Genomic DNA, 23,316 nt, shown 5'->3' with positions numbered 1-23,316 from the left:
AAAGCCTTGTTATCCGGCACTCATGGGGAATGGGAGTTGCCAGCAAATTGAATGTGCTGGATATTCGAGGTTCTTGCTCTGCCCCCTAATGGAGAAAATCACGGCGACCCACTTCTGCCCCCTTGCAAACACCTGGAGATCCTCATTCCATGCCCCTCCCCCTGCTCCGAGCCACAGAGCTGTCCCAAGCGGCAGGCAGATCGATCTCCTGGTAGCTCAAGGCAGGCTGATGGGGAAGAGGGCGCCTGCTGACGACATCAGCTGCTGAAGCCCAGCTATGGATGAAGCCATCAAGGCTGGACAAAGCTTTCACGGTGCTTACATTTCAGCACCTTCAATGTCAGAAGGGCCCTGAGTTTTCCTGTTCTTGCACTTGCGGCTCCCAGAGATTCTGGGCTGGGCACCTCCCCATGGAGCTGAACTTTCACAAGAATGTTAAAAACAACAGCTTCCACCCCGCTCTGATAATTTTGTCTTCCCTGCAGCCCCCAGAAAGAACAGTGATTCCTATCTGCCTAAACTACTCTCAATTCCGGGGGAGGAGTATTCTAAAAACTCTCTCCCCCAACAGGAAAGGGAACAAGGGCATAAGAACAGCTACACTGCGTCACCTAGTCCAGTGTCCCTTCAATGTCAAATCTCTGCCGCCACTGCAGCCCATCAGTAGGAACTCCTTCTCTCCAGCCTTTTTGTGGCTTCCCCCGCCCCCAGAGTCAACTTTTGACAACATTCCTCCTTACCAACAACCGGCAAAGTCTCCAACACTGATAACTCCCTCTGTTCAGAGGCTCCTTTCTTGTTCTCCAGGCTCAAGTTAAAGAGCTGTATTGACCCCTAACTCTCAGTGGAACACAATCGAATCATGGCACATTGATTCAACCCTCCATGTCTCTCCTCCTCTTTGTTGTTGTCATGATTTGGGGAAGGTCAGCCTCCTGATTATGCAAGATTTTTTACAAGCAGGCTGATGAATCGGCAGGTGAATCAGATCCAAAACTGTGATAGAAAGAAAACAGACCCCAAATATTAAGCCCCTCCTTGTGTGGTATTAGCCCAGCAAACCAATTTAAAGGTAAATCAGACGTTCACCACCTCAACGTGGACCACTGGAACTTGAGCTATGATTCAAGATCAGTAATGGTATCTAAGGGTACGTCTAGACTACATGGCTCAGTCAATGGAGCTATCTAGATTTGTTTGTTCGGCAAGAGGAAGTGAAGCCGTGATTTAAATAATCGCAGCTTCATTTAAATTTAAATGGCTGCTGCGCTGAGCCGACAAACAGCTGATCAGCTGTTTGTCGGCTCAGCGCGCTAGTCTGGATGCTCCCGCGCCAACCTGAAAGCCCTTTATCGACCTCCCCGGTAAACCTCATCCTACGAGGCATAACGGGGAGGCTGATCAGCTGTTTGTCGGCTCAGTGCGGCAGCCATTTAAATTTAAATGAAGCCGCGATTATTTAAATTGCGGCTTCATTTCCCTTTGCCGATCAGCCTAATCTACATGGTTCCATCGATGGAGCCATGTAGTTTAGACACACCCTAAGTGCCTACAAAGGCAGCTAGATATCTAAGTGGGATTTTCAAAAGCACACAGCTCCCACTAAAATAAATGAGAGTGAAAAAACTGACCAAAAGTCTATGTGCTGGGAGCAATTGGGAGCAGTTGATTTGTGGCCGAGTCACAAAAGGAGTATAAGCAACACATCGAAGAGCAGGTTTAAATGACAGGATAAAAACAAAGGAGTTTGTGAACTCAAAGTAGATTTGTGAGGCTAAAAGCGAGTTCACAAAATGTTGAACTCTCCAAAGCTTGACTTGCTATAAAAACCCAAAATGCTCATGGCTGTTGCATTAATGTAAAAAAACAAAAAAAAACCCCAAAAAACCCCATGCAACCCAAAACCAAAACAGGATTCAGATGATTACAAAAATAAAAATGAAATGGATTGAAAATAAGGAGTCACATTCGTGACATTTACCAAGGGGGAACAAAGCCGGCCAACTCACCAAGAAAAACAAAACAAAACAACAATGTGGAGAACAAAATATATACTTTAATCTGAGCCATGAAATTGGAAGGAGGGGAGGGCAGGGCGGAACCTGTAGAAAAATGAAAACATTTGACAAGGGGCAGTAAGCATAAAAGATAAGTCATCCCAATAAGCACTGAGGTAAAGAGCAGTGGTGAATTTAAGAAACAGATGAATTTTTAAGACAAAACACAGAGAGCCCTGAATGAATCGGAAGGGGGCAAGAGAGGCCAAGCAGAAGGAGACATGAGATGATCTAGTGACCTACTATTGTTCTTTAGGAGCTCACCTCTGTTTATAGCATCCACAGTTTTATCTGTTCCCTGTTTATGGGAAGCTGACATGTTGAGAAGTACAGGCAGTCCCCGGGTTACGTACAAGATAGGGACTGTAGGTTTGTTCTTAAGTTGAATCTGTATGTAAGTCGGAACTGGCGTCCAGATTCAGCCGCTGCTGAAACTGACCGCCAGTTCTGACTTACATACAGATTCAACTTAAGAACCGCAAGCGTCCCCAAGTCAGCTGCTGCTGAAACTGATCAGCGGCTGATTCCAGGAAGCCTGGGGCAGAGCAACTCTGCCTCGGGCTTCCTGTAGTCAGCGCTGGTCAGTTTCAGCAGCGGCTGACTTGGGGACGCCTGGGGCAGAGCAGCTGGGGTGCTGCTGGGTTGCTCCAATAGCACCGCTCCTTGCTCCTCGGCGCTACTGGACCAACCCAGCAGCACCCCAGCTGCTCTGCCCCAGGCATCCTGATTCAGCCACTGCTGAAACTGACCAGCAGCGGCTGAATCAGGACCTGGGGCAGAGCAGTTGGGGTGCTGCTGGGTTGGTCCAGTAGTGCCCAGAGTGGCGCTGCAGGACCAATCGGCAGCTCCCCAGCTGCTCTGCCCCAGGGTCCAAAACAAAAGCCTGGTCTGCTGGGGGGGGGGGACACACTAGCTGCATCCCCCCCCTCCCCAGCAGACCAGGGACACGGGGAGCAAAGCTGCAGCGGCAGCGGGGTGCCACGCCTCTGAGGCTTTGCTCTTGCAAAGCCTCAGAAGCGCGGGAACCCACCCGGTGCCCCTGGTCTGCTGGAGACGGTCTCCAGCAGACCAGGGGCACCGGAGCAGCTTACGAACGGGGCTTTCTCGCCCCGGAGCTCGCAGGTAGCAATCCGCCACCTCGACCTCCGGGGCGAGAAAGCCCCGTTTGTAAGTGCGGATCCGACGTAAGTCGGATCCGCGTAAGTCGGGGACTGCCTGTATTCATGATACTGCTTATTAGTGCCTGTCCTTGTCTTAAAATTGCATTAGTTCATTTAATATGTCACAAGCTGCACTGTCTCCCTGACAATGCTGCAGAAGATCTCCAATGTGCACTGCTGCCAGCTGCCAGCTGCCAGCGAGAGAACAGCAGATAGGTTCACAGTGGGGTAAATGGCAGAGTAGTTTTGTTGTCAAACAGGAATACGCAGTAGTCTCAGACTTTATGTGCTAGTGGTCATATTAATGCAACATTAATCTTATTGCTTATAAGCATAGATATGATGTGCATATTCTGTAGTAACCCCTACAGTTCAGACTGAATTGAGTTTGCATCAAGAATTCACCCTCTGTGTGATGTACAAGCAATACAACTTTTTTCCCCCCAAAATGTTCACTTTTTGGTGTTTGAGCACAAAATAAAATGTACAAGTCAAGCTGCTAGTTTGTGAGTTAGAGTCATTGAAAAATCTGGTCTGTTAAGAAATTCATCAACCTGTGTCAGACTTTTTTTTTTTTTTTTTTTTTTTTTTTTTTTTTGCTCCACGTGGAAACCAAACCAGATTTGATAAGTCTTCCTCAGACTAACTCTAGAAATCTAGGTGATTCAGAATGAAGGTGCCACTCAGCCTGAATTAGTGCTGCGTAGCTTGCACTGCTGCATAGCTTGAAAGGTTGTCTCTTACCCACCAGTAGAAGTCAGTCCAATAAAATATACGGCCTCACCCACATTGCCTTTCTCGTCTCCTGGGACCGACACAGCTGCAACACGGCGTAAGCCATCTGATGAACACAACTGTGTACATGGTCACAATTCTTAGAAGCTTCCATGAAGTGAAGAAGATAAATCAGTGATCTAGAAGGGTCTCATACCCATTCCCCATCTCCTGAGCCATCTAATTCTACTTCCTTGATTTATTCACACATCCCTTTTGGTCATATAACTTCCAGCATCCTCAGGAGCCCAATACATATTTAACATGAGGCTGTTTAGAAAATGTTCCCACTGCTGAGTGATAAAAGAATATAATGCTTTGGCGGATGCAAATCCAGCACTTTTCCAGAGCACTGAGTTTTCTGTTTCCCCAGAACTACTTTATCTTTTTCACTTGGTGAAATACAGTCTAGTTTCCCTTTCCCTCCAGTAACGCCAGTCCTGTTTCCTCTGATAGCCTTGGCCTTATCTTTGTATCACTGGAGAACCTCATTTCTCACTCCTGTTAGTCACTCACTTTCATAAACTCTGAAATCCCCCAATTCCAATGTGGCAGGCCTTTGCCTGTTTCCCAGAATGTCCGGTGCTGGTGATTTAGTGCTTGGAAACAACCTCGGAGTCACTCGGCTCACTTGTCTTGGTGAGTCAAAAAAAATATATATCTGCACGAAGAGACTTGCAAGGATAAATCAAAGGGCAAGAGACTCTGCTAAACCCGAGCAATTTTTATAGCATTGAGATGATCCTGCAGCACTGTTAACCAGAGTGTAAATGATTGAACAGGTGATGAATTCCTTTGAGGAAAAAGCCATTAGACAGCTTTAAATCCATAAAAAAAAATCAGTATTATGTGCTATAAAGAGCAATTGGATGTTCTCTTCCTCCCTCACCCTGTCTAATAGAAGCTTCCTCCAATCTCTACTCTATTGTCTTTCTGGGGCATTTTATTATCGCACACTCAACAGATGCCATGTTGAATTTCCATGTGATTTATAAATTTGCCACACTCCAGCTTCATCCCCATTAGACTCTTGTCTTATTTTACTAATAAAATGTACAACCTCATGGTTTTCTTTGGCATAGAATAGTTGCAGGGAAGCTGGTATGTACAATTTTCAAGTTCCTGAGCAGCCGAAATCCCATGTTCAGTAGCGACTTTTAGCCTCTTGGGTGCATCGATTTCAGCAATTGTCACTTTTGAGAATGGGATTTAGACATCCCAGACCCAGATTTTAAAAAGTATTTACATATCGAAGCTAGGGCGGCTCTCAGTTCTGAGCTGTGAGACCAATTCTCATTTCCAAAAGGTACATAAGAATTCTTAGGTATGTAAGAATCAAAATCCCTTTGATGGGCTTCTAAATGCAGAACCGGTCTCTTAAAGCAGTTAGGAGCTGTAACTCTGCAGGCAGCAATGCCTAAATCTCTTTAAAAAAAAGGGCCTATGTCATTAATGCTCCTTGGAGGCCACTTTTTTGGGGGGAAGAGGGAGCCCCAAATGTCTACTGGAAAACATTTTTTAATGGAAAACATTATCTCAAAGGTTATAAAATAAATGGAAGATCTCACGTCCATGAAGATCCCAAAAAGGGCTTTCCAAAGAATAGATTCAGGCATCACTCCCCTTTTGTTCCATCGCTGGAATGTGTACACACCCGGCTTCAGAATTTAACATGGTTTGATGATTTTATCCCTTGATTGTGAATTTGCGTCTTTTTGATTTAGAGACCTGACTGTCATAAGCTTTCTTTGGAAATCCCAGGTTTGGTGATTGCTACCTCCCCTCATGTTGTAGGATGTTCCATAGCATGGGTCCAGCAACCTACTCTTCTGCCTCCGGCAGTGGTCAATTAATTAAGTTAGTGGAGAGAGGCCTGTATCCAAAAGCCATACTGCCGATATAACGGGCCGTGACCACATATAGCCAAGCATCGCAGCTATGATCAGGAATCAAATTTGGAACTACCAGTCCCCAAAACAGATGTCTTTGCCACTTGACAGAAAGAAGAAAGCTAAGAGAAAGTTAAAGGCTAGTAGAATCATAGAACCCTAGAACTGGAAGGGACCTCGAGAGGTCATCAAATCCAGTCCCCTGCCCTCATGGCAGGACCAAGCACTGGGATCATTAGAATGAACTTAATCCCATAAATATTCAATCACTGCATTGTACATATAGCTCTGTAAAAAAAAAAAAAACAGAGATCAAATGTTACCAATGTTGCTTTTTTACCAAAAAAAAAAAAAAAAAAAAGTGCCAGTACTCCAGGGAAAAGTTGTTGAGCTCTGACTGGAGGTGCCAGTACTGCATACCGGGCAGTACCACCATCACAAAAAAAGCACTGGCTGGCCCCACTCTGCAATGCGTTAAAACAAGAACATCCATGGAATTTGGGAAAAATGTGTATCTAAATCAGAAATTTGCAGCTAGCAACTCCCCCATAATGAACCTGGATAAGGTCTAGAAACATGGCCTTAGCACCATTGATGGGAGTGAGCAATATTGGACAGACACTTGTCAGGGATGATCTAGATGGTGCTTGGTCCTGCCGTCAGGGCAGGGGATTGGACTTGATGACCTCTCGAGGCCTCTTCCAGTTCTAGGATTCTATGTGTAACATAGAATCCTAGAGCTGGAAGAGACCTCAGGAGTCATCAAGTCCAGCCCCCTGCCCAAGGCAGGACCAATCCCAACTAAATCAACCCAGCCAGGGCTTTATCAAGCCAATATATAAAAACCTCTAGGGATGGAGATTCCACCCCCTCCCTTGGGAACCCTTTCCAGTACTTCACCACCCTCCTAGTGAAATTGTTTTTCCTAATATCCAACCGAGACCTCCTCCGCTGTAACTTGAGACCATTGTAGAGTTCAGGTGGGGGAATTTTCCCTGAAGCCAGCAATGTGAAGGTTGAAGGCCTGAAAAAATGTAAATGCCGGCCATACTCTTGCAAATGCAATTTTCAACTTCTAGCCATGATATTTTCTCCCATCTCTTTTAAGAGGCCCTCACACTAGTGATAATAAACCCTGTGGAGTTTTTCCAATGCCTGTTACCCATCAGAAAGATGACCAGTCAACATCCATAGAGCATATTGCCTGTTTCAAGCTTCAAATTTTGCTTTTCCACCTTCCTCGGAGCAACTGCCTCCTCACATCTCAAAGGAAATGACCAGCTGTCTTCAATTTAATTGGGACTTGGAGAACTCCTTGGGGACTTGAATAACTCAGCAGGCGAAACCTTCCTCCTTGATGAATTGCGGCTGTGGCTTTTCTTCCCCTCCTAATGCTTTTCAGGGATGTCTGTCCAGTAGGGAGGGGTTTTTAACTTGTTTTTTTGTCCTTCGCAATGTGGAGAGGTGAGTCAGACTTTTTTCTTGTGCGCGTCAAGAAACACGCTTGAAGAAAATGGAAATGCTCGTACTCAGAAGCGGTGGAGAAGCCGGGCTGCTTTGAACTGGCTTGCCTCTCAGGAAGGGAACTTGTCACGGATCATGCTAAAAGATAGAAAACTCCATTGCAGGCGGATCGCCTCTGTTGCCAACCACAAGGAACGGACCCACGAGAGAGTTAACAAAAACATGCTGTTCTTAATCGCCTTCTTTGTCGAATTAACAGTAACGTTTCCTATTTAGTGAGAACTCTACTGTTCACACAAATGACTGATGGCCTTAGAAACAATTTTGCCATTTCATCAGCACCCCTAGAAGGCCTGTCAATGGGGATTGGGGAGGCCAAAAGGGGAAATTGCCTGGGGGCATGGAGATTCAAAAGGGCCTGGGGCTTCAGGAGGCTGCAGCTACCACAGGGAAGCTCCGGGCCTTTAAATCACTGCAGGAGGGTTGTGGAGGTGATATGACACATTCTGGATGGTTCTGAGGGGGGGCTGCCCTTCGTCCTACCCATTTTGCCTATGGCTATGTGCCTTCTGAGAGCACAGACCCAGCCCCCCGAGCCCCACCTTGTCCAGGTCCCCAGCAAGTCTGTCAGCCCACCCTAGGCCCTAGGCCTCCAATGCACTTGACTAGGTACAATGACCTACAGTGCCTCAGTAGTCCCTCTGATGTCAATGAGGATAGTCATGGTTAAAATTATGCACATGCTTAAGGGTTTTTTGGCTCAGGCCTCTGTAGAGAACCTTTCCAGAGCCAATACGGATATTTTATGGTGCTTGTTATGGTTGAGGGAACATACTCAATGGTTTTTTCAGTGACCTGCTTGCTGCATCGGAAGCGATCAGCCAGTAATTCTAAATTTATATCGGGGTTTTTCTGTCTCCTCTTCCCTTTCGTCTTCACTATGGGTCACAAGTCCTTCTAGGGCCTCATCCGTCAATTCCTCTATCTGCAACTCAATCAGTTTTTCAACCTCCGATTCCTCCATATCCTCAAAACCCTCGCCTCCCAGACCATGGGCCTTTCTGATCTCCTCCTGGACACACGGGAGATCAGCGATCTCACTGACAGCTTCCTTCCACAACTTCCTCCGACAAGCGCTGATGGTTGATGATTTTATTTCATCAGCTCCTGTATGTTAGAGATGCAGTTAGCATGGGTGTTGTCCTTCCAGCACTTCCTGTGATTGAGCGGTTCCTCAGCTTCCAGCTCATTACGGACCTCGGCGAAGGTGCACCTCGTGGAATAGGCTTGGAAAATAGCAACTGCACGCTGGTCAAGAGGCTGCAGAGGGAAGTTGTGTTAGGTGACAAGAAAACCACCTCCACATGAAAACGGGCAAATTTCAGAGTGCCTTCTGGGTGGCCCGGGGCATTGTCCAAGATGAGAGGCCTATTGAAGGTCAGCCCTTTGGCCCATAGATATTTTTCTACCTCAGGGACAAAACAGTTGTGGAACCAATCAAAAAATATATCAGCTGTGACCCCAGTTCTTCTGTTTGACCTCCAAGAAATTGGTCAACTGTGCTTATGCTTTCCCTTCAATGCCCCGGGGTTCAAAGCATGGTAGAGCAACCTAGGTTTCACCATGCAATCTCCCTAGGCATTAGCACAGAGAAGGGTTAGCCTGTCTTTCACTGCCTTGAAGACAGAAGCTGTCCTTTCCTCCTTGGAAAGGGATGTTCTTACTAGCATCCTTCTCCAAAACAAGGCAGTTTCATCTGCATGGAAAACTACTTGGGGCACAGAGCCCTTTTCCTCCATCATTTTAAGAAGCTGCAAGCGATAAGTCTATGCTTTATGGTCTGTGGATGCCAATTCCCCCGTTAAATTCACATGATGTAAACTGGGCCTTTTTTTTTTTTTTTTTTGGGTCAAACCACCCCTGGCTTGCACTGAATGACACTGCACTGTCATGACTTCCCCCCTCGCTCCCAGATGCTGGTGCAAAATGCTTCCACCAGCATTTCTCGAATGACAGCGCCATTCACGGTGCTCGTTTCTATGCCAGATCTTCAATCCAAATGCTTAAAGCCTTTTCTCCATTTCCTCTATTATGGGATCACGACTCACACGTGACATCTTCTCCCAGGCTGGCGCACTTGCAGTAACGCTGTCCTTTATGTGTTTCTCCTGTTATTAATATAACTCACAGTAGACTTGTACTCTACATTCTAGCTACTGGGGCTGCCCTATCAATACTTGCAAGCTTATCCAATAATTCCACTTTCTGGCTTAAAGTTAACCACCTTAGCCTCTTGACCACTGCCTACATCACTCACTTTTCTTTTTTGGTGCCGTAATTATCGTGAGGTGTTACTTTAGTGAGTGTAATTTTTTTTTTTTACTAGAACACACTGAGAAAGCGGCAAGGTGATGCATCATGTTCTTACAATCATAGACTCATAGAACATTAGAACTGGAAGGAACCACAAGAGGTCCTCTGGTCCTGCTGTGGGGGCAGAGGCCTGGACTTAATACCAGCTAGATCAGGACTACTCAACTTCGGAAGCCCTGGGGGCCACAGTGATACCCTCAGCATGTGCTGTGAGTCACAACTTCAGTGCGGTTGCATATATATGCAAATATATATGCAAATATATGCAAATAGCTTCTTTCACATAGACGGGCATGAATACAAAGATCGTGGCAAGACTACACAACATGCAGGCCCCATTTAAGTTGGTTCTGCTGATATTAATAAAATGCAATATTTACCTGATTTCCACCCATATGACAGCACTTTTATGGCGTCTACGCAGCAAAGTTATTTCAGAATAACGGCTGTTATTTCAAAATAACTATGCAAGCATCTACACAGCAATTTAATTATTTTGAAATAATTTCAAAATAACGGACAGCTTATTCCGACTTCTGTAAACCTCATTCTATGAAGAATAACACCTATTCCGAAACAGCTATTTTGAAATAAGGCGTGTGTAGATGCTCCACTTCTGCTATTTCGAAATAGAGCCCCAGGAAGAATAACTTAGAATGGCCCTGGTGAGGGGCTAACTTGAGATAGCATGTTTCCTAACTGTGAGGGTGGTCAAATATTGGAATAAATTGCCAAGGGAGGTGGTGGAATCTCCCTCTCTGGAGATATTTAAGAACAGGTTAGATAGACATCTGTCAGGGATGGTGTAGATGGAGCTTGGTCCTGCCTTGAGGGCGGGGGGCTGGACTCGATGACCTCTTGAGGTCCCTTCCAGTCCTATGATTCTATGATTCTATGATTCTATGAAGCCTGCCTCGGGCTCATTTTAAGCCTCCCTGCAGTATAGATGTGCTATTCCAGACTAACTTATTCCGAAATAACTGTGTACTGTAGACGTTCCCTCAAGGAGCAATGACAGTCCAGGAATTTAACTACTAAATCACATATAAACAGAAGACCATTATATTGACTTGCCGTTTGGAGCGTGTTCCCAGTGGAGGCCATGTTCAAAGGATTCTACCTGTGGAGGGCATGTTGAGTAGCCCTAAGCTAGATCATCCCTGATCAATGTCTATCCAGCCTGCTTTTGGGCCGGTGCAGCACAGTGCACTGCGAATAGGGGAAACTACCAAGAGCAAAACTGCCAACAGCGAGGTCTTGCTGAATCACAGTCCATATTGGCCTTAGAATTTGACCTATCAGCCTTTGATGCTTAAAACATTTAATAATAACATTAAATGAAAGGGAGAGGAGGTTGGCTGGTGGGTTCATAAAGGAATGGAGCTATTTCCTGCAGTCATCAGGCTGTTATCTCCTTACGTAGCATACTGTATTTCTCACATGGAATCCCTCAGTGCTTGTGTAGCAATTGATCAGCCTCCCACATCTGTCACTAAAATTGCATTTCCCTTCAGGCTCACCTACTACAGCCTGAGCAAGCTCACGGTGTCGTTTCCTCAAGAACATAGCGCTAGGTAGCATGGATCAGCATTTTACCCCCAAGCATCAATTTAAGCAGCAGTGTTTCTAGGAGGGCCGAGACATTATATCCATTTGTTTTTAATTTCAAGTCCCATTTCAGGTTTTGCTCCATGTCTGTGATTCTAAAAACGATTTCGGTTTGAAGTCCTTTTCCTTACAACTTCAAAAGTGTGGTTTTTAATTCACCAAGCCGCCCGCTAATGTGTGACTCACTCGGTTTCTGTGTTGTCTTGCCTCTTAAAGGATTAAAATGCTAACGCAAATGAATGTGTTTGATAACGCAGCAGCATCTTGACAACCAATCGGAATGGATCGTCATTATTTTTTTTAATCCTTCGAAGCTACACAGAGAAACAATGTAAAAACCGGAAAATGAAACTCAAAAGGAGATTAGAAAGTTTGGGTGTGCTTCTGTTTTTTTCATTTTATTTTCAGGTTTTTGTTTTCATTCAAGGCAAATTGCTTTATGAAAGTATTAGAAGTGGTTTTTTGACAGCAAGATGGGATTGGAGTGAAATTTCCATTCTAGTCAAAGCTGTCTTTACAAACCATGCAATTTTCCTTATCCCCCAAGTTTAAATTCAAGGCTCCTATAGCGATATCACACTCAATCAAATCCGACAGGTTATTTCTATTAAAGTTTGGGGTTGAATGGAGACTAACTAGAATGGCGATTCTATTGCTAATATTTCATTCTAGTGGCAGCATGTGATAGCTGGATGAATTTAAGCAGATAAAATTTATAACATGGCTGGAATTGAAAAATGGCTTGTTTATGTAATTTCAATGCATTCAAATAAAGTCACATTTTCCTTTTCTTTAAGTGATACTTCTTTGTAATTGTCTTTTATTGTTTTTGCTGACAGAGCCTTTATTAGCTGGTACTATAATTATTCCTCCTAAAAATCTTACGGTTGTATTTTTTATATCTTGAGGTACAATATTGCAGTGATCCATCGCTAACTTGCCATTTTCCTATTATTTTACTAAAGGAAAACATGTTTTATTGGTTAATCTCATGGGGATTTAAGCATATCAGCATTTCCGAGCTGTCAATTGCTCTTGTTTCACCGAGTAACATGAAAATTAAATCTCTTCAATGTTGTTAGCTTGCTTTCAGTAGAAGGCCTCTAACAAAATCAGTTTGTTAATGAAAGAAAAGGGGCAGGGAGGAATAAGACCGGTCACACTGAGTAAGACCAATGATCCATCTAGCCCCACACGCTTTCTTTCAACAGCAACAAATGCTTCAGAGGAAATGAACAGAGCTCCACAATTACTGAGTGATCCAGGCCTTGTTGTCCAGTCCGGGTTTCTGGTAATCAGCAGTTATGGGGCACCAGAACATGAGGTTGTCTTGCTGACAGTCTTGGTCATTGATACATTCATGGCAGGTAGGTCTATTTAATTCTTTTTTAACCCGTTACAGTTTTGACCGTCACAACATCATCTCCAGGTAGTCATTTCCACAGGTTGACTGTGTTGTATGAAGAAGCACTTCCTTCTGCTTGTTTTAAACCTGCTGCTGCTTCCTTTCTTGGCATGACCCCTGCTTCTTGACCCCTGCTTCTTGTGGTAAGTGGCGTGGTGAACAGCAACTTCCGTATTCCCTTTCTTCACACCACAGTTACTGCAGGGACTTGTCTTTCTTCTCAGCGCGTTCTGCTGCGTTTGAAGGCTGCTCATAACAAATAAGGGGAAGTGCTATGATAAGAAGAACAGGACTGGCTGTGCAGACAGAAGGGCGGTTCAAACTGGAAACGTTAGTGCCTTCCCATCCAGTGTGTTGGCCACACTTACCACACGGCTCCTTCTGAGCAAGTACATGTATTCTTACAGTGGAAACATTGGAGAGAAAACATGAAACATAATAGAATATCCTACCCACATGCCAAAAGCTTACCAGACATTGCCCCAGCTCTAACCTCCGGCTCCGGGAGGTGTCAGTCTCCAAACCTATGACTCTCCACTGTTATAGGTTCATAGAATCATAGAATACTAGGACTGGAAGGGACCTTGAGAGGCCATCGAGTCCAGTCCCCTGCCCTCACGGCAGGACCCAATACTGTCCAGACCAGTGTTTCTCAACCAGTAGTATGAGCACCCTTAGTGGTACTCAAAATAAGTTGTACGTCAACACAACTTGGAGAAGTGTTATTATGGTTGTACATTTTACACCCAAAAATTTTATCTGCCGCCTGGCTACGATTAAGTTATTTAAATAAATGTGTACAATGGTAGAAAAAAATCTTGTGCATCTGAAAACTGTAGACAGTGGGGGTACTTATAATAATTTTTAAAGGGGTGCTTTATAGATAACAGGTTGAGAAACACTGGTCTAGACCATCCCTGCTAGATGTCTATCTAACCTGCTCTTAAATATCTCCAGAGATGGAGATTCCACAATCTCCCTAGGCAATTTATTCCAGTGTTTAACCTCCCTGAAGGAAGTTTTTCCTAATGTCCAGCCAAAACCTCCCTTGCTGCAGTTTAAGCCCATTGCTTCTTGTCCTATTATCAGAGGCCAAGGAGAATAATTTTTCTCCCTCCTGCTGTGACACCCTTTTAGATACCTGAAAACTGCTATCATGCCCTTTCTCAGTCTTCTCCTTTCCAAATTAAATAAGCCCAATTGTTTCAGTCTTCCTTAGTAGGTCATGTTCTCTAGATCTTTTATCATTCTTGTTGCTCTTCTCTGGACCTTCTCCAATTTCTCCACATATTTCTTGAAATGCCATGCCCAGAACTGGACACAATACTCCAACTAAGGTCTAATCAGTGCAGAGTAGAGCAGAAGAATGACTTCTCGTGTCTTGTTTACAACACTCCTGTTAATGCATCCCAGAATCATGTTTGCTTTTTTTGCAACAGCGTCACACTGTTGACTCGTATTTAGCTTGTGGTCCCCTAGATTCCTTTCTACGGTACTTCTTCCTAGACAGTCGCTTCCCATTCTGTATGGGTATGTCTAGACTACATGGTTCCATTGACGGAGCCATGCAAACTAGTTTATCCAACATAGTCAATGAAGTGGGGATTTAAATAATCCCCGCTTCATTAAAATAAAAATGGCCACTGCGCTGTGTCAACAATTAGCTGATCCGTTGCCTCGTGAAATGAGGTTTACAGGAGTGGTTGACAAAGGCTTCCCTTGTCAACCGATCCATGTCTAGACTGCCACGCTCTGCCGGATCAGCTGATCGTCAGCACAGCGCAGCGGCCATTTTTATTTTAATGAAGCAGGGATTATTTAAATCCCCGCTTCATTGACTATGTCGGGTAAACTAGTCTGCATGGCTCCATCGATGGAGCCATGTAGTCTAGACATACCCTATGTGTGAAACTGATTGTTCCTTCCTAAGTGGAGTACTTTGCATTTGTCTTTATTAAATTTCATCCTATTTACCTGAGACCATTTCTTCAGTTTGCCTAGATCATTTTGAATTATGACCCTATCCTCCAAAGCAGTTGCAACCCCTCCCAGCTTTGTATCATCTGCAAACTTAATAAGTGTACTCTCTATGCCGATATCTAAATCATTGATGAAGATATTGAATAGAGCCGGTCCCAGAACAGACCCCTGCGGAACTCCACTTGTTATGCCTTTCCAGCAGGATTGTGAACCATTAATAACTACTCTCTGAGTATGGTTATCCAGCCAGTTATGCACCCACCTTATAGTAGCATGACCAAAAATCACTCTCAGCTGCTCTGTGACCTCTGGGAACTGGGAAACGGCCTATGGGATAGTTTATGGCCTCAGAAAAGTGTTTACTATTAAGTGGCTTGGCTGTGTATAGCCTTAACTTTAGCCCATACCTAGTAGTGTGGGAATCAGCACTCCTTTCCAAGCCTACTTACTGCAAAATAGAACGGAAGAAGATACTCTGTGGTGACTGCAGGCAGCAGAAGCTTCATCAGGGTCTCCGTCAGGGAATTAAAAAATGACAGAAAAGTAAAAATCCAGCCTCCCAGAGTAACCACCTTTATATCCAGTCCAGTGGTGAATGTTGTCTCAGCTGCGTGTGCGTGTGTAAGAAAGGGAGAGGGTGTGTGTGTATGTCTACAGTACAGTGTTATTTTGAAATATCTAATTTTGAAACAGTTATTTTGAAATATCTTATTTCGAAATAACGCGTCTACACACAAAATGCATTTCGAAATAGCTTTTTGCTATTTTGAAATAGTGCGTCCACACTGATCGGATGCTGAATCGCATTTAAGGCCAGCCGGAACTGGTTCTGGCAAGGCATCAGATCAGAAGTTACCTTGCAGGCAGGGTAGCCAGAAGGGCACCCTGGGAAGGGCTGGAGGCCCCCTATTTCGAAATCAGCATCTACACAGCACTTATTTCAAAATAGCAATTTCGAAATTGGGGCTATTCCTCATGGAATGAGGTTTACCAATTTTGAAATAAGCCCTCAGCTATTTCAAATTAATTTCAAAATAACAGAATGGCTGTGTAGACACTAGGAAAGTTATTTCGCAATAACTTTGCTGTGTAGACATACCCAACGAGAGAGGGCGTCTGTCCACTTTTACGCCCCAAGGTGTAAATGTAGCTCTCTCTGGAACCTGTGGACATTCACCTCAGATTTCTTCAGTCTCCAGTGTCTCTTCTCCTTGCTCGTCCATTCGCATGCTTGGTGGGATGTATCTAGGCGTCAGCCCCGGCAGACCGATGCTGGAAAGGCCTGTTTCTGCCAGGCAATCTTATCAATTTTCTCTCATCCTGGAATTTGCGTCCCTCCCGTCACAGCCCGGGAAACACAGTCCTCTATCTAAGTTCGCTGAGTAGACTGGACTTACACAGGTTATTTGAAAGATAAAGGTCACATCCACAGTGGCCTGTTAGAATCGCGGTTATTAGGAGCATTATCAGTCTCATCTGGAGCAACACGGGAGTAAATTAAATGTGGCAGAACACAAGAGAAAAGCCAAGTGTGAAGAAGTACATTAGTGATAGACAGGCAACCTGATTAACCTCCGAAAACCACACTGATCTACAAAGGTAGCAACTAGTGTACCTTGTCTATGGGAGATTTTATAGCCTACTGCATTCATATCAGTTTTAATCAAAGGGAGGAGAATAAAAAGGAAATTAATTCACTGAGATTGATACAGTGATATTAAGATGTAAAGCACATCACAAGTGCTAGACGTGCTTAGTATGATTAAACTTTCACCTTGCATAAGCCCTGAGCTGAATCTGTGTCACATTTTGCTAAGCAAAATATTCACATATATTAATGTTATGATATGAGGGAAAGAATCATCTACAGGTTGAACGTCTCTAATTTAGCACCTTTGGGTGCTGAACCAGAGAATTTGTCAAACCATGGATATTGTCTGGCAGCATCACCAACACTGCTACTGTTTGCTGGGTGCTGAGAAGACATTTAGGGGTAAATTAGAGCAGAATCACGGCACAGAACCCTGAATACCAGGACTGGTGGCTGTAAACAAACTTCATGGGACCACAGGAAACTTGGCCACAGCCATGATATGTGGCCATCTAGTTAACTAAAATCATTTCAGACCACAGTTGTTGCTGGACCAGAGAGTGCCAGACTAGAGAAGTTCAATCTGTATTGTCAACTTGTGCTCCTGGAGTGTCTCAGACTGCATTCTTTCTCAGGTGCAGAAATGCCTCCTACAGAAAACACCTTTCTCCCTCCAACTTAATGATTTCATGTTGTTATAACCATTGCATCATCTGAGTGACTGTAGAAATCATCATGAGTGATGCTAACACACCTACATTATTAGCACTAGGGTATGTTTGTAGAGAAGGTTAGAATTATGGATTTCTATGTAAAGATTAGATTAGATTAGATTCTAAATGATGGAAAAATAAACTTTTCAGTAACTAATCAAAAACTCACAGTTTTCATTCCAAACATGGAAAAAAATATTGCCCAAATATTTTTGGTTTAAAATGGAAAATTTTGGTTCACACGTGTCACCGCAATGCCTCCTGGGAGGTGTATTTCAGGCAATCAATCTTCCACAATCTCCCCTCTGGCTGATCCACCACATGCATTATGGGAGTACCTAGCCATGATGCATCCTGGGAGCTGTAGTCCAGCTGAGAACCCAGCCTCTAAAGAGGAATGGAAGCATGAGGCATTGCCATGGCATTTCCAAATCATAATCTTTTGGGTTTCCAGGTGTACATTTTCTTGTTAGTAAGTCACAATTCTCAGTGAAAAGAGGTCACTTTTTGTGAAAAAGTGTTTTGTCCAAAAAAAATCCACCAAAACACAATTTCAACAAGAATTTCTCAACCAACACTATTTCTTTGCTTCATACCCCCCTCTCCCTGCCCCCTCGCCCCACAGCCCCAACACGTATCTCTGAGGAGATGACCTGCCATCGAAAATGCTTACATGCCACTTCCCAGAAAACCATGTTAAGGTGGAACTGATGAGCTATTGTTGGCTTCTTCCATTTGTGAATGGCCTCTTCAGAGTATAGTTTCTCTCACAGAGCTGTGTGCATTCCACCGCACGTAGGCCATGAAAATGTTTACCTTTCCCCGGGTAAGCGCATTTCATCGAGTCACTGTAGGCAGGTGCGCACTGCGAACATCGAGTGTGATTGCAGCTGGTCTAGACACCACCGAGAGGGCTCTACTCTTGAGAGCTTGGGTAGCAGAACTGGGAAACTGTGGCCAGGTAAGCTTCAGAGCAGGACATACCAGCCTTCTGTGTAATTACCCATGCAGGGGCTTCACTGTGCCAGCACCCAACCTACCCAGACTAAATCCAGTGAAGGGTTGCCTACACACACTGCAATCAATCACGTGCCCTGACCGCAATCAGACATGCCCCATGACAACCTCACACAGGTGAGAGTGCCTTCGTCGCTAGGGCGCCTGTTTTTTGCAGGCTGGAAACTCAGCAGGGGTCTTTCTCCTACTCCTACTTTCTCCATTTTGGGAGGGCGGGAGGAACTACAGCCGTGTGTACCGGGTCACTGCTTGCTCTTCTACTGCTTCCCCTCACTATCAGGGAGTGAGGGGAAAGTACACCGCTTATCAGCATGCCTCTCACTCCTAGCTGATGAGGGGAGAGGAGTAAGTGACCCAAGTGGTGTACTTTCCCCTCACTCTCTGAGAGGGAGGGGAAGGGGAAGAAGCACAAGCAGCGTCCCAGTACATGCAGCTGTAGCCTCTTCTACTATACCAACATGGTGCCCTTGTTTCTGGGTACGTTGACAGCCGCCTGTTGCACGCACCCGCCTGTTGCTTCTCCCAAATTTGTGCAGTGCAGTGCTAACGGGCGCTACTCTTTTCGAAGAGCTCTGGTCATAATGATACGTGAACGCTTTCTGCTCCCTGTGTTTGGGGTTGTTTTTGTTGGCAGCAGGGTGTAACCTGGCCTATCACATCATGCCTCCCCGGGGTGACGAAAGATAAAAGGAGACGTGTTAACCTGTTTTACCTTCCTGCCTTTACACAGTGTATCACATTTGCTACGGAAACCCCTGGAGCCCATCGTATCATTTACAGGGGAGCTGGGATACCGACAATCAGTTCCCTGACAATAGAACAGGATCTAATTTCAAGGGCTGTGTCAAAGCTAACTGAGCTACTAATGTGTGAATAGCACTTTTTAGCTGTGACATTTGCCTAAACAGCACTTCCGCTCTATCAAATTAATTACTTTGTAAAATGCCCAATTATGATATGAACAAATGGCTTTCCTGCCCACTCTTATTGCTTGCTCTATATTACTCTCCTCTCTTGAGACAGAGGAGCATCTGAGAGTTCATTTAGTGAACAATGGACTTCGATTCCTGGTTGTTGTTTTTCTGTAGCGTTCTGACGTAGGACCAGCCTTTCTCTTCTTCTAACTCCTGCTAATGATCCCTGTCTGAATTATTATGCAGAAGTAAATGCAGAAAACCAACTTTGTTTGTCTATTTGTCCCCATTTTTTTATTATTATTATTTTTTGGGTTTTTTCCCAAATCTATTAAATCACATTTCTCTTTGGGCTGAGGACATATGATGTAACGGGCAAATGATGATTATGTATTCCCTGGATGTTTTCTACACAATTAGTAAGTACCTTCTTATAGACTCATAGAAAACTGGAACTGAAAAGGACTTTAGAGGTCATCAAGTCCAGTCCCCTGCCCTTATGGCAGGACTATGAACCATCTAGATCAACCCTCGAGGAACAAAAAGTATTGTGAGGAACAGTATCACAGAGAAAGAAAGGAAAGCAGGCACACAGATACTTCAGTTCTTGCTCCTCTATCAGTTGTTGGCTTGTTTACCATCTTCTTGTGAACAGAATCTTGTTTTTCCTGGTCGTCTTCCAACAAGAGTCAACAACCCTTCAGTTAATTACCTAATTTCATTGGTCAGCACTAATCAAGTGTTTGCATTCTGCATGAGATTTAATTTTAAACACACATTTTGGAGAGGACTTAGTCTCTGCCAAGCAAATGTCAGCATTCACTCTTGCTTCTATAGGAATTCTGCTCATCAGCCAGATAAGCATTCTTGTACCACCGTTTCTAAACGCGGAAGCCAAGAAGGCAGACATCTGTGCAGCGAAGAAAGAAAAGGTCTATAGATCTGCAGTGGGGTGGTTGCCCCACCTTGGGAAGAGGGGTGGTTAAAGCAAAGCAGGCCAAAGAAGCCTCCAATTAGAAGAGGGCTTATTGAACAAGCCAATCAGGAGGGAGCATGTTGCAGCAGCCAATCAGGAACAGCGTGGCGGGGGGAGCTATATATATATATATATGGCTGCTCAACAGAGCAGAGGGTAGTCTCTTCTTGGCCTGCTAGGGAGAAGGACTGAGTGCCTAAGACCGCCATGGCTAGAGTAGTGCTGGGCAGGACAGTACAGCAGAAGAAGCTGCTGTCTGACTGCTGACAGACTGAGACCCTGGAGGAAGAGCAGAGCAACAAAGGAAGTGGACCAGGGCTCCGAGGAAGCAGAGGATTTGGAGGAAGGGCAGTGAGTGTCGGCTGGCTATAGGGTCCCTGGGTCAGACCCCAGAATAATAGGCAGGCCTGGGTCTCCCTTTTCCCCACTTGCCCTGAAGGAAGCGGTCAACACAAACTGTAGTTTGCCCCTGGAGCAAGGGACTAGACTGGTGACTGCAGCCGGCCACTGAGGTGAGTGGTTGGACTATAGACTGACAGTTCCCCGAAAACAGGGGAGGTGCCAATGGAGCAGGCCACAGCCGGAGGGCTGTGCCCAGAAGAGAATGCTGCAGTTCGGCGAGTGACATATGTCACAGAGTGGTGGAGACCGCAAAGTGGGAGAACCACTTGAGGAAGGTGCATTCTTAGAGAGCTAATTCCCAGAATGAACAGCAGAGATATCTTGGTCGTGAGTCTGCCCTGTTACAAGATCTAAAACGCCAGGCCAGAACTCTTCAGTGTGCCCAAATTAGACCCAGAATTCACATATCGATACCTCTGTTCCCCAGTCTGTTTCAGCACCCAGCAACAAAATTCTTGCTTGATCTGCATGGCCGATCTTTTAGCTGCAGTGCTGAATAGGGAATAAGCACGCGGGCAAAGCTGAGAGGAAATTGTTAGCGCTATGTCTCGAGTCTGCAAGTCCTCGTGCATTTCATAGCGAAGAGTACACGGCTGCTGGTCTCAGGCTACGTCCACTGTGACACCACTACGTTCAACCCACAAGGCCTTTGTAGACAAGGAGTTGCCTAGCAACAACTCAAGGAGCGGTGGTAGATGGGAACACCACAGGAGTACAGCAGCACGCACGCTGAAGGACTGTGTCCACTGACCTTGAAGAGCAGTGTGGAAGATACTCTGGATTTGGGGGATTGAAAGGTTTACTCTGAAGGTTTCTCTTCCTGAGGTTAGTACACGTGGAATACTGCAGGCCAGATTGGTGGCATTGTCTAGTACATTTTCCTCAGCATGAAGAGATGCACATACTCTCTCCTCCAGAAGCTGGGTGGGAGTGTTCACAGGGGAAGACCTTGAGAAGATGCAGAATGGGAAATGTTCTGTACCAAGGGTCCTGTGTTTGAAAATACACAAGGTACGATGGAAATAACACTCTCACGTGGGCATCATAGCATTGGCCAAAGTAACATTTGTTGCCAGAGACAACCCTTCCTGAGTGTTTAAGGATTAGGGCTGCCCTAGAGCTCTCTCAACGCTCTTCTCACAGTACTAAACTGCTGTCTTCCATGTACAAACAGCTCCTGGAATCAACAGCAGGATTTGAACCCACAACCGTTTGTGCTAAATGCATGAGCATCTAGTGGTGGTAGCAGAGGACTAAACCCTCCTCTGTAGACCTTGCCTGTGTACTAGCTGCTATGGGAAAAATTAATGCTCTTCTAGTGTAGGGTCTGCATGGTTAAAAGAAAACCAAGAATCTACAGACTTTGGGACTAATATTTTCAAGACACCAGTGAGCGATGAGGTTGAATGTGCAGGAATAATTAAGTGCTGCAGTAGATTAGATTGATTAAGGCTGGGATCATTTCTGACATTTGTAATTCCCACCGAAGGACAACCCGGAACACGGAAATGCGCCGCAGTGACATTTTTTAAAGAGCACTCCAGGATTAAAGGCACGAGATAAGAGTGAGTCATTATACAATTATTTTAGTTTTCTCCCCTTTCAGATCTTCTCCCTCTGGTGATAAAGGGCTAGACCCTCTCAGCCTGCAGAGAAAAGTCTCCACCTCTAAGCCGCAAGAGTCTGAATGCAAATGCTCTTTAAAGCCATGTTAGCTCTTTGTGGGAGTTCCGAAGTACACAGAGATGGAGGTTGTGCTGATGAGGCTGAATGCGGTAGGTATATCCTATTCCTGTTGACTTATCAAGGCTTTGATCCCATAAAACCTTGTATGGAGCATAAAAACAGGTATTGACAGAGGTTCTGGCCATAATTCTCAAGTGGTATAAAGGAGTGTCTGTCCATTTACACCAGATTAGGAACTGAATTGAGATGCAGAAACAAGTACAGCTGAGCAATAAGCAAGGACCTCTACAACGGATGATGGCAAGTACCAAGTTCCTTGGATACCCTAAAATGGTTTTAAAAAAGGAAAGTTTATGAGCAGTGAGGAGATAGGGACTCGTGCAAGACCCTTTTCTTACAGAGGTTTAAGTCCCGGTTTGACAAATCGCTGTCTGGAATTATTTAGTTGGGATTGTTCCTGCATTTAGCAGAGACTTAGACTCTGTGGCCTCCTGAGGGGTTATATGGGGCTTGTTTAGTCTGCAGAAGAGAAGCATGAGGGGGGATTTGATAGCAGCCTTCAACTTCCTGAAGGGAGGTTCCAAAGAGAAGGGAGAGAGGCTGTTCTCAGTGGTGGCAGATGGCAGAACAAAGAACAACGGTATCAAGTTGCAGTGGGGGAGGCCTAGGTTGGATATTAGGAAAAACTATTCCCGAGGAGGGTGGGGAAGCACTGGGATGGGTTCCCTAGGGAGGGGGTGGAATCTCAATTCCAAGAAGTTTTTAAGTCCTGGCTTGACAAAGTCCTGGCTGGGATGATTGAGTTGGGTTTGTCCTGCTTTGGGCAGGGGTTGGACATGACGACCTCCTGAGGTCTCTTCCAGCCCTAGAACTCTATGATTCTCCTGAGGTCTCTTCCAACCCTACAATTCTATGACTCTACATGCACCATCTTTGACACCGGCCTTGTTCCAAGACAGGGGTAACTGGGACCAGCAGCACTGTAGATAAAGTTGGCTAAGACCTTGCACCCTACAAGGTCCAACATAGAGAGGATGACTCTTGTCTGACACAGAAGGGTATCTGTAACTGGGATACATGGCAATAGTTTGCTTTGGAGGTGGGGAGGTTGCCATCACTAGAGCTTATGTTGAGGATGAAGTTGCAGGAGACTGAGACTGCAGAGCTGGTAATAAAAGGAGTCCATTCCCCAGCTTCAGTGAGGGTTGGATCACTGTGTAAAAATAGGCCCATTCGAAATTCCTAGAGAGCTTTCCCTGGGGAGGGAGAGAGAATTATATTCATCACCTTGGACCCTCTCTTCCTGC

General features: G+C 45.0%; 1 long non-coding RNA gene across 1 annotated transcript in view; it reads left to right on the top strand.

Moving 5' to 3' along the window:
• LOC142830137 (uncharacterized) overlaps positions 1–23,316 on the top strand; it is a 110,818-nt gene that overhangs the window by 20,738 nt on the left and 66,764 nt on the right. Inside the window, exon 2 of the long non-coding RNA XR_012905107.1 lies at positions 12,537–12,692. This is a non-coding gene — a long non-coding RNA (uncharacterized LOC142830137). The remainder of the gene's footprint in view (positions 1–12,536; positions 12,693–23,316) is intronic.

This window comes from Pelodiscus sinensis, chromosome 7 (assembly GCF_049634645.1).
Source record: "Pelodiscus sinensis isolate JC-2024 chromosome 7, ASM4963464v1, whole genome shotgun sequence".
Taxonomy (NCBI): domain Eukaryota; kingdom Metazoa; phylum Chordata; order Testudines; family Trionychidae; genus Pelodiscus; species Pelodiscus sinensis.
The sequence above is the reverse complement of the archived record's forward strand: the minus strand, read 5'-3'. Positions and strand labels throughout refer to the sequence as shown.